Here is an 11,388-nt window from a genome sequence, read left to right as displayed (position 1 = left end):
GATCACTATGTGTTGGAATTGACTCCATGGGAATAGGTTTGGTTTGGTTTTATATTACTACCCATATTGGTAAAGGGTGGTTTATATAAAATGGTAGTATTTATAAGTAGTCATTGGTTTAATATACTGCAAACTTGTCAGCTTTAAGAAGTGGGATGCCTACAGAAGGCATTAGGCTGACAATACATTCTTAGGGAGATGAAGGGTGAGTCAGTTATAAGCAACTAAGGGGTAGGGGTTAGGCTAGACTTGGTGTAGGAGAAACCTTGGTATGCTTTGATGGGACAATGAGGGGAGAGCAGGCACAAGGGGCTGGTGATAGGGACCTAGTTTTTTAACAGCAATTCACACATTCCTGTCTTGTAATGCTACTGATTAGGCAAAATAACAAAAAGGGTAGAGATGATTGTGTTAGAGCCCTATTGAATCCATTTTAAAGATGGTGATGAACAGTTTTGGACAGCTAATGAGAAAGTTGAACATCCCAGTTTGAAGAAGAGTTTACAGGATGTTTTCAAGGCATTGGATGAAAATTTACAAGCCGAGATGAAGTGATGAAGACTTTATTTACGTAATACAATGAGCACAACTCCTTTGAAAGAGGAATCGTTGGTTATGGTCATTAGAAAAGAAGGCAAAGCTACTTTTCTCCCTTTTCCTGAAGAAGTTTTATGTATCTTATTTGGAAGAAAAGTGAGTCCTTATGAGAAATGGCTCAAAAAGAATTTTCTGAGAACTCCAAGAAAAGGCTTAAAAGGTGTTTTCCTTGACAAATAGGCAAAGGAAAAAATTCCCAACGCAGAAAAACCTCCTAAAACCTGCAGTAGCTTCCACTGTAAATTGCCTTCCCCCTCTTGGAGAGTAAAGAATAAAACTACTCTTAAGCTCTGTGAAGTTTTGTTTTCCAATATGGCTCTGATTCTGTACATCAATAAGGCTATTTTAAAAAAGTCACCTGATTGAAAAAACAGGAAATTTTCAATATTATTTTTTGGTCCCTAGGTCAGCTGATGCGTCACATGTCTGGAAGTGTATCACTTAGCAAAGCAAGCAGGAGTAGAACTTAATAACCAACCTGAGTCAATTTTCCTCACCTGAGAAAAAGTATTTTCAGAAGCAATTTTGTATAATTTGAAATACTATCATTTATATTTTTTCGCCTTCCAAATTTCCTGATTCCTCACATAGAGCTAATGGGATTTTCTAACAGATTGAATGTAGGATGAGGGAAAAAGAAAAACTCAAAGATGACTCCCAGGTTTTTGTTCTGAGTAAATAGAAGAAAAAAATGCGATTTACTGAGAAGAGGGAGGCTTAAAATGGAGAAATTCTGGCAAAGGAAAGAAGGGATGATGAGTCTTTCAATTTGAACATGTTGAGTTTGAGATACTTATTAGATACCCAAGTGGCAATTTGAGTAGGCAATTGGACACAAGTGTACTAAGAGTTTAGGAAAAGGTAGGTACATGAACGTGGAAATTATAGGCTTAGAGATGTATTCAAAATCATGAAAACAGTTGAGATCACTGAGGGATTGGTATAGGTAGAAAACAAAAGAGGACCAAAGAATAAGTCCTTTGGTGTTGCATCTATTCCTAGGTTTACGGGTTTCCAGGATGGCACAGGACCGGGCAGTGTACAAAGGGTCGCTAAGAGTTGGAACCGACTGGACGGCACCTAACAACAACAGCAATATAGAAGAAACTGGAGCCCTGGTGGTGGTGTGGTTAAAAGCTACAGCTGCTAACCAAAAGTTCAGCAGTTGGAATCCACCAGCTTCTCCTTGGAAACCCTGTGGGGTAGTTCTACTCTGTCCTATAGGGTCACTATGTGTCGGAATCCACTCGATGGCAAAGGGGTTTTTTTTGGGGAGGGGTATGAGAAACGAGTACTTTTTTTGCTTTACTCCCCCATACAGGAGTCTGGGGAAACCCTGGTGGTGTAGTGGTTAAGGGTTTGGCTGCTAACCAAAAGGTTGGCAGTTAAAATCCACCTGGCGCTCCTTGGAAACCCTATGGGGGCAGTTCTACTCTGTCCTATAGGGTCACTATGAGTCAGAATTGACTTGATGGCAACGAGTTTTTTTTTTTTTTTTTGGTACAGGAGTCTGCTTAATCAAATTTGTGCCAATTAATGAGCTTTCCGTATTAGCAGAGGTGAAAATGACAAGAGGAATCTCATATGCACCATGTTAACAAGTACTAACTTTTCAGACATAAGATTCAAAGGACTCTGCCTTCAATAATAAAGGTATGGGAGACTAGCTGTAGGTGTTTGAAAGGAGCACTAGGACAAACAAATTACTCCCAACATAATTCTCCCAGGTCTGCAATGCACTTTCCCCTGCTCCTCTGCTTTCTTTTCATATATGTCTCTGCTGGCTCTTGATTCCATACTGATTCACACATAGCTTTCATCTGACTCTGAAAGTTGAGATCAGCCTATTTCACTAATGCACATGTATGGAAAGCTTTCTTTGAGAAAACTTGCCAGGGGTGGTCAAGCATTCTAGTTTTTAACAAATGATTTTAGAATAACATTTTAATTATGAAATCTTAGTGTTTGATGGGGTGTTAAAATTTATTAAGCCCAACCTTCTTCTTTTACCAGCGAGGGAAGAGAGTAAAGTTTGCTGATTGAGGATTATTCTGTTAGATACTAAAATATTATAGATGGATGAAAGTATTTTTTTTCCTCTGACCTTTTCCTACTATCTCCTTTATACAGTTTAGTGGTTTTAAAATTGAAACTCTTGATAATACAATTTGAGATTTGAGTTCTTTTATGTTTTACTAGTTATATTTATAGATACCATATGGACAAAACCCTTAATTTAAGAGACAAGATGTAAATTCTATAGGTGAAGAACTGAGGATTTGCTCTTCAAATATTTCCCCAAAGAGTTTTTACATAGGGGGTACTGAGTTCTCATTGGCGACGGCAGAACAATTTGGGAAAGGATACCGATGTTGGTTACACAACGTGAAGAATGTAATCAGCGTCACTGTACATGTAAAAATTGTTGAAAGGGCAAATGTTTTGCTGTGTATATTTTTACCACAATAAAATTTATTTCCTCAAGTAAAGTAATACTATATGATTAAAACTTATGCTCTAGAATATCTAATTATTTTAATTGTACCCAACAAAGCTTTAATGTTTTAAGAAGTGGTACTTGGAGGGAATTTCTCTCTACATCCAGTTACTTAGATGGACATGTGAAGTCTGTTGTGATCAAATGTGATAATGGTGCTGATTATAAAAAGCTCACCAAAATTAAAAAAAAAAAAAAAGAGCACATATGTACCTTAATGAGGGATTCATCAAATATGTTGTGGTACAAAAAAAGAAATGCTCTAAGATCGCTAGAGATGAGCCAGAAGAATATTCCATGGCAAAACATTCACCATTCATTATTGAGTGAAAAAGCAAGTTAGAGAACACTTTTAATTTGATTCCATTTTTTGTTAAAGAGATAGGTAGGTAGGTAAGTAGAGAGAGATAGACATACAGACATATAGATAGCACAGGCAAAAACTAGAAGGGCATGGAAGGGTATTTGCCAACATAAGAGCAAATATCTCTGGTGGTTTTTAAAAAGGTTTAATTGAAAAGAAAGTTAGCTTTAAGATTTAAAATGTCATTTTGATTGAATTCCAGAATGTATGTTTTTCCTTATTAACTTTAAATATAGTTCAAATAATATATATTATGCACAAAGAGAGAATTACAACTGCTGAATAAATGTTCATACAATCATTAGAGTACCAGAATATGTGTAAATCAAGGGACCAGTTTGGTTTTTACTACTGAAACCCTTCCTGTAAACCAGGGGTCAGAAAATTTTTTCTGTAGAGGGTCAGATAGAAAACATTTTCAGCCTTCTGGGCCATACAGCCTCTATTGCAACTGATCGATTTTGTCATTGTAAGTCTGAAAGCAAACATAGACAGCATGCAAATGAATAAGTGTGGTTGTGTTCCAATACAACTTTATTATGAACACTTAAGTTTGAATTTCATATAATTTTCACCTGTTATAAAATATCATTTGTCTTTTGATTTTTTCCAATCATTTAAAAATATAAGAACAATTCTTGGGCTGTAAAAAAACAGGCGGTGAGCTAGGTGTGCCTTCCGGCCCAATGCTGCCGATCCTTTGCTGTAAACATTAAAGCTCAGGATCTGGACTAATGTCCTTATTTTGTAAATCTTTTGCCAATTCCTTTTCCAGCCACAGTCTGAGTCTCTGATTTAGCCTGAAGCAGGCTGGTCAATTCTTGCTAAGCCAGCAGCAAGGTATATTGTCACAAGCATTGCTCTCTTCTAAAGAACAATCCCTTAATATAGGTAGACTTATTAGAAAAATAAGCGAAATGAAAGGAGAAAAAAAAAAAAGTCCTCAACCTACCTGTCACTATCAGCTTATGCTAAAAGTAGCGACTAAATGATTTTTAGGCCTCAAATTAATTAAGGTCTACGCTATGTGGTTGATTTTTTTTTTAAATACTTCATGTAGGGTTTTATGTTTCTTTTGATTAGACAGCCTTTTTCCTCTTTATTCCTTATGTACTGTGTTCTTTTAAATTTCTGATTTTGTATTTTAACACGTTAAAAAAAAAACATGTTAACCACCTCCTAATTCTGCTACCTTCGGAGGCACTAACCATGGCATGTTTATCTTCAATTAAGTTGTTGATGAAAATGTTAAATAGGGCAGAGCCAAAGATAGAGTGTTACCTAAGCCCTCTAATCAAGACTGTGAATCAAATTCACAACTTATTCCTACAGGTCTGCAATGTATTCATGAGAGGCTTTGTCAAACGCCTCAAAAATCTGCTGTTACTTCAGGATTTTTAAAAGGAAATGAGTTAATTTTGGTCGATACGACTTGTTCTTAGACAACTCATGATGTTTCTAGTGAACTCCTTTTATCAGTATTCACAAGCCATCTGCCTAATGAACAGTTTTGGAATTTTACTGAGAATTAATGTTAAATCCATGGTATTTCCAGCCACAATCCACTCTTTTCCTAATTTTTGAAAATATTTTCCTGCCTCTTTCTTGATCCGTACTCAGTAAAAAAAGTAAGCCCATGTAATTACCGGATTTGATAATCATATCTACATGTATTTCCAGTACCTTGGAATGAAATTCATCAGGCCCTGGAAACTTGAACTCATTTAAAGTATCTAAGCACATCCTTTTGTTTTTAATAAAATCATCTGATACTACCCCAAATTATTCCCCATCTGCCTGTGACTCTCAATGTTTCTTCTTGGTCTCTTGTCAGGTTGTTCTTCCCCTTCCCATCTCTGGAAAACTGCCTTCTTCATTTTCCAGTGATTCAAAATCTAAAAGGTCAGAACCTTCAAAGTTTTAAAAGTTTAAATTTTTTCCCCTACAGATCCCATGTTGAATATAATATGGAAGTCATAAAGAAAAGCTTCTCATTTTAGTAGAATCACAATATAATTTCATTAAAAACTGGGCTTTGTCATGGGGAATATAGGTCAGATGAACCCCTGCTTCATCTATACGGAATCTGTGATAATCTCTCTGAATCCCACAATGTGAAATATGTCACTCCTGTTAAATTGTAAGTTCAAAATGTCGACATGCATTACCTCCTTAAAAATCAGGCTCTCTGCTTCTGGGCTACTCTGAGATCTAGCTCCTGACAGACTGGTTCAAGGAAGTGACCAAAACAGAAACAGGAAAACTTCATAAATTTATACTATCTTCAATTGTTGTTGTGTGCTGTTGAGTCAATTCCAACTCCTAGCAACCCTATAGAACAGAGTAAAACTGCCCCATAGGGTTTCCTAAGCTCTGATCTTTGCTGGAGCAGATAGCCAGGTCTTTTCTTCATGGAGATCATGGTGGGTTCAAATGTCCAGCTTTTCAGTTAGCAGTCAAGCTTTCAAACCTTGCACTGCCAGGATTCCTTTCAATCGGCATAGGCTCATCAAGATTTGTGTTTAAGACAAAGAGTATGCAGTTTTAAGTCCATGATATCTTTGAGAGAGGGTCTGCTAAGTAAATTACTAATATTAGGTATAAACAATATTCAATATTTGTCAGGGACTTAAAACTACCTTTAAAAGAACTCTATGGACAGTAATTTAATGAGGAAAAAAGGCAATATTTCCATTAAAAACAATTTTTATTTAATAAGGTAGGTCAGCTTAATTTAACTTGAAAGTTCATTTGAAAGGAATAAACTATATTTTTAAAAAAGATAGTCCAGGATTTTAAGATTTCCACAAAATTTAGACACTACCTTTATAATTATCAAGTTTTTCTTTCCTTTTTTTTAACCCACTTTAGATATTGTAAATATAGGAGCCCTGGTGGAATAGTGGCTAAATGCTCAGCTGCTAGCTGAAAGGTCAGTGGTTCAAATTCCCAGCCACTCTACAGGAGAAAGATATGGCAGTATGCTTCCGTAAAGAGGATAGCCTTGGAAACCCTTTGACGCAGTTCTATGAGCTGGAATCGATTTCATGGCAACAAGTTTGGTTTACTGTAAATATATCACCTAGAAGCAGCTTTTCCAACACTTGTCAAAAATATCAGGACTAAAAATGATCAATTTTGTACCTGTACAACTCGCTTTCATCAATACCTTTCCTTCCAACCCTTATAGGCACCCTCTTTTTTTCAGAAGTGCATCACTTTGATGGTTCTATCACACATTATTCCTTAAAATGCATTCTAAGCTCACTGACATGTTTGTTTCCATTATTAGTCTTGCAGCATTTCAATCATTACCCTCTGACCACCCAAAAGAGCTGTATATCAACATGTGGATTTAATCTTGATCATCTTTTTTGTATAGAAGCCTCTCTTACTTTCTATTTCCTCATACTACTTCTTTTTTTTTTTTTATTACAACCTGCAATTATATCAAATTTTTGAATGTCATCTGTTTTGCCCATAAGACTGTGAGCACAGCAAAGGTAAGATCTGATTCACTACTGTATCTTCAGTGCATAGAATAAAGCATGTTGCTATTAGCTGCCATCAGTTGATTCCAACTCATGGATAACCCACATGTGCTGAGTAGGACTGTTCCATACGGTTTTCAAGACTGTTACCTTTCAGAAATAGATAGCCAGGCCTGTCTTCCGAGGCACCTTTTAGCAAGTCTGAACCACCAACCTTTAGGCTAGTAGTTGAGCACTTAAATGTTTGCACCACCCAGGCACTGAGCACATAGTAGACACTAAACAAAGGGGTCTAATGAACAAAACACTGGATTGAAAACATATACCAGGAAGCTGAATTGCGCCTTTTGTGCTGGGTAAGAAGTTCCCAACATTTACTGTAGTCTCTGTTTTAAGCGTTCTGGTTAAGAACATCTCTAGGGGTGATGAAATATAGTAATGGACTTCCACATTCCTGACAAACTGAGGTTCCTCATTGAGCACATGCTTCTGGTGTCTTACCTTCATGATCTGGGTCCTTCCAGGGAAGCTACACTGAAACACATTATGCTCATTGTCTTAGGCTGGGTTCTTACAGAAGCAAAATCAGTGAAGCTTATATATAGAGAGACAGAGATAGAGATTTATCTCAAGGAAATGGCTCAAGTAGTTGTAGAGGTTGGCAAGTCCCAAGTCCATGGGTCAGACATCAGGCTGGAGACTTCTCCTGACTCACATAGCTACCTGGACTGGTAGGTCAGATGGCAGGCCACTGGTTCACAGGCTGCAGAGGCTGACAAATCTCAAGATCTGCAGGTAAGCTGCTAGCTCGAGTCTCATGAAACAGAGGTCAGATGATAACCAGCTGGATGTAGGATCTACAGTGAGAGTCCTGCTACAATATCCATTTATATACTGGAGGCAGGCCACATCCCCAAGGAAACTCCCTTCCAACTAATTGGTTGCTCATAGCAGATCTCACCGTGGAGTTGATGACATAATTACATAACTGCCAAACTACTGAGAATCATGGCCCAGCCAAGCTGACACACAACCCTAACCATCACTTTATGCTCCAGAATTTCAAAGATCTTACCACTTATTCTGCTTCTCAGAAACTGCTGGCTCAAAAGAATGATAGAATGCCCAGAGAAGACTCAGTGACAGTGCCACCTGGGAAATTGCACCTTAAAAATTGATGTGCTGTGCAATAAGATACGGTGTAATCTTTGATCCAGCAACCAGTATAAGATTGTTACACCCAGGAAGTTGGGGTGAAAGTATTATTACTCCTACTAATCTACTTGGGGAGTGGTCTCATCTCCTGTTTTTGCACTCTTGGTCTCTGCTGGCTTAAAGGTTTTAGTTTCTAAAGAAGAAATGCTTCCATCAGGTGACATAAAAATGCTCCTAGCCAGGTGGAAACAAACAGAAAAATATATTAAACAGTGTAATTCTTCATCGATCTTGGGCAATGGGGCAATTTCACAAAAATAACATTACAGCTTACTTAATTTATTAATTCCTTTAAAAGTTAACAATTTAGATCAGGAATAGGTAAAGTATAGTTTGTGAACAAAACATGACCTGTTTTGTATGTTTTGTAGCACCCCTGAGAAGGCTAGCACCGCTAGCCTCCTCTGCTAGCCCCTGTTCTCCCTTCGTTCCCAAAGCCTGTTGCCCCAGCAGGTAAATCTCTTTGCCACTGCTGACAACTAGAATTTCAGTCCAGGAATCTATGACTTGGATAATTGTCTCGCCTTCAGCCAACTGTCCAAGTTGAGATAGCTGTTGTTGTTAGGGGCCGACGAGTGGGTTCCGACTCATAGTACAAGAGAACAGAACAGTGACGGGTCCTGCGCCATGTCCACAATCGTTATGCTTGAGCCCATTGTTGCAGTCACTGTGTCAATCCGTCTCATTGAGGGTCTTTCTCTTTTTCGTTGACCCTGTACTTAACCAAGCTGAGATGGCTGGGCTCTCTGCAAAGAGAGAAGAGGATGCTGGGATCTCCCATTACCTCGGGCTGGTTGCTCTTCACCCCAAGAATGCCTCCAGGGAACAGCTAAACCAAAAAAAGAAAAAGAAAACCAAACCATTTGCCATTGAGTCAATTCCTACTCATAGCAACATTATAGGACAGAGCAGAACTGTACGACAGGGTTTCCAATGCTGTAAATCTTTAGAGGGGCAGATTGCCGCATCTTTTTCCCACAGAGCAGCTGGTGGGTTCCATCCCCAACCTTTCAGTTAGCAGCAGAGCATTTAACTGTTGTGCCACCAGGGCGCCTTTGAGGACAGCTAATGGGTACCACCGGAGTAAGGCCAGCCCCAGGCAATGGGGCGGGGCGGGGAGGAGCAAGACAGGCATTTTCTCTCTTGTTATGTAAGTAATATCCTCGAACTTCCCTCTTGACTCCTAAAGCCTAAACTATTTACTATCCTGTCTTTTACAGAAAAAGTTTGTGGATTTCTGCTTTAGATAATGTTAGATGAAAATATTATAAAATGTAATTAATACTCTTTTCTACATAATTAGAAGGAGCTTATTTAATATAATTAAAAATTTCCTCAATGATAGAAGCTTTTTTTTTTAATACTTGAAAGCCTTTCTTTTATGTGTTTAATGCACTTAGGATTAGATGAAGGAATTTCCTTCTTTACATTTTGTGATGAATTATCAGAGTAACTGAATAGTTCTGATTACCCAGCCCTTGGGTGTGTGCTAGTCTTGAACAATGGTGTTTTGGACTGTGTGTGTTAAAGGAGTTGGATGGGGGCAGGTGGCTCAATTTTAACAGTTGAGGCAAAGGAAGGCAACAGGAATGGCTCCAGCTGTAAAGAGCCAGGTGGGATCTTTACGGAGGCATCAGGATTGAAGGGAGACTCATTAACAGCCTGTGTTATGCATATGACACAACCTTGCTTGCTGAGAGTGAAGAGAACTTGAAGAACTTACTGATTAAGACCAAAGACTACAGCCTTCAGTATGGATTACACCTTACATAGAGAAAACAAAAATCTTCACAACTTGACCAATAAACAGCATCATGATAAACTGATAAATGGAGAAAACACTGAAGTTGTCAAGGATTTCATTTTACTTGGATCCACAATCAACACTCATGGAAGCAGAAGTTAAAAAATTAAATGACATATTGCTTTAGGCAAATGTCAAAAGACCTCTTTAAAGTGTTAAAAAGCAAAGATGTCACTTTGAGGACTAAGGTGCACCTGACCCATACTATACAGTATTTTTAATCTCCTCATATGCATGCAAAAGCTGGACAATTAGTAAGGAAGACTGAAGAAGAATTGATGCATTTGATTTATGGTGTTGGCAAAGAATACTGACTATACCATGGACTGCCAGAAGAATGAACAAATCTGTCTTAGAAGAAGTACAGCCTGAATGATCTTCAGACGCGAGAATGGCGAGACTTCGTCTCACTTACTTTGGACATGTTATCAGGAAGGCCCAGTCCCTGGAGAAGGACATCATACTTGGTAAAGTAGAAGGTCAGTGAAAGAGAGGAAAATCCTCAACAAAATGGATTAACACAGTGGCTGCAACAGCGGGCTCAAACATAGCAAGGATTGTGACGATGGTGCAGGACTGGACAGTGTTTCCTTTTGTTGTCCACAGGGCTGCTATGAGTCAGAACCAACTGGACAGCACCTAACAACAACATTTTAGCAAATGAAGTAAGCTCTAACCTTACTTCATTTTGAATTTTCATTTTGAACTGGCAGAGCTGTAAATATTGGTGTCGTGAAGTTCTGCTGATTCTAATTCCACAATATTGCATAGATTTTCTCTTTCCTTTAGGATTCAGTGTTTTTTCAGCCCCACTTACCTCAGGCAGATTCACATGACACAGGCTGAGTTCCTTCCATTCAATATTACCCAACTTGAAATCAACCTAAATATGGTTAACACAGTCTTTCATCCAATCTCCCTCTTTGGAATAACATTGACAGTGCTAATATCATTACTAATTGCTTCCTGATATTGGGATCTTTTTTTTATAGGAGTACATTAATTAAAAGCTGATTTTTAGTGGTCTAGGTAGTCCGGTTGTCAGACAGTGAAAACAAACAGATCTTTGGTTGTCCTTACAACAGGACTTTAACAGAATAATAATTCATGAACCTTATGTGTGTTCTGGGGTGGCCAGAAGTCTCATCAGTACACTTAGAGTCCTGTTTTCTCAACAAGTCATCTGTTTTTTTTTTTTTTGCTTCCAAATTTTCTGTTTCTTTCTGAATGGTTGAAATTGAAAAAGCCTGAATCCTAGGTAACTGGGCACATGACAACAAATAATTAAGTACTAAACTGAGTCTCCTGGATTAGAAAGTATCCAGTCTTTTAAAGTAGGGGGTGATCATTAATAAAGGCTTCTTGTGGGAGGTGAGACTTTATCTCTGTCTTGAATAAGGTGTGTAACTTGAGTGAGGGG

The sequence above is a fragment of the Elephas maximus genome, chromosome 1 (assembly GCF_024166365.1).
Source record: "Elephas maximus indicus isolate mEleMax1 chromosome 1, mEleMax1 primary haplotype, whole genome shotgun sequence".
Taxonomy (NCBI): domain Eukaryota; kingdom Metazoa; phylum Chordata; class Mammalia; order Proboscidea; family Elephantidae; genus Elephas; species Elephas maximus.
This window is presented reverse-complemented; position numbering follows the sequence as displayed.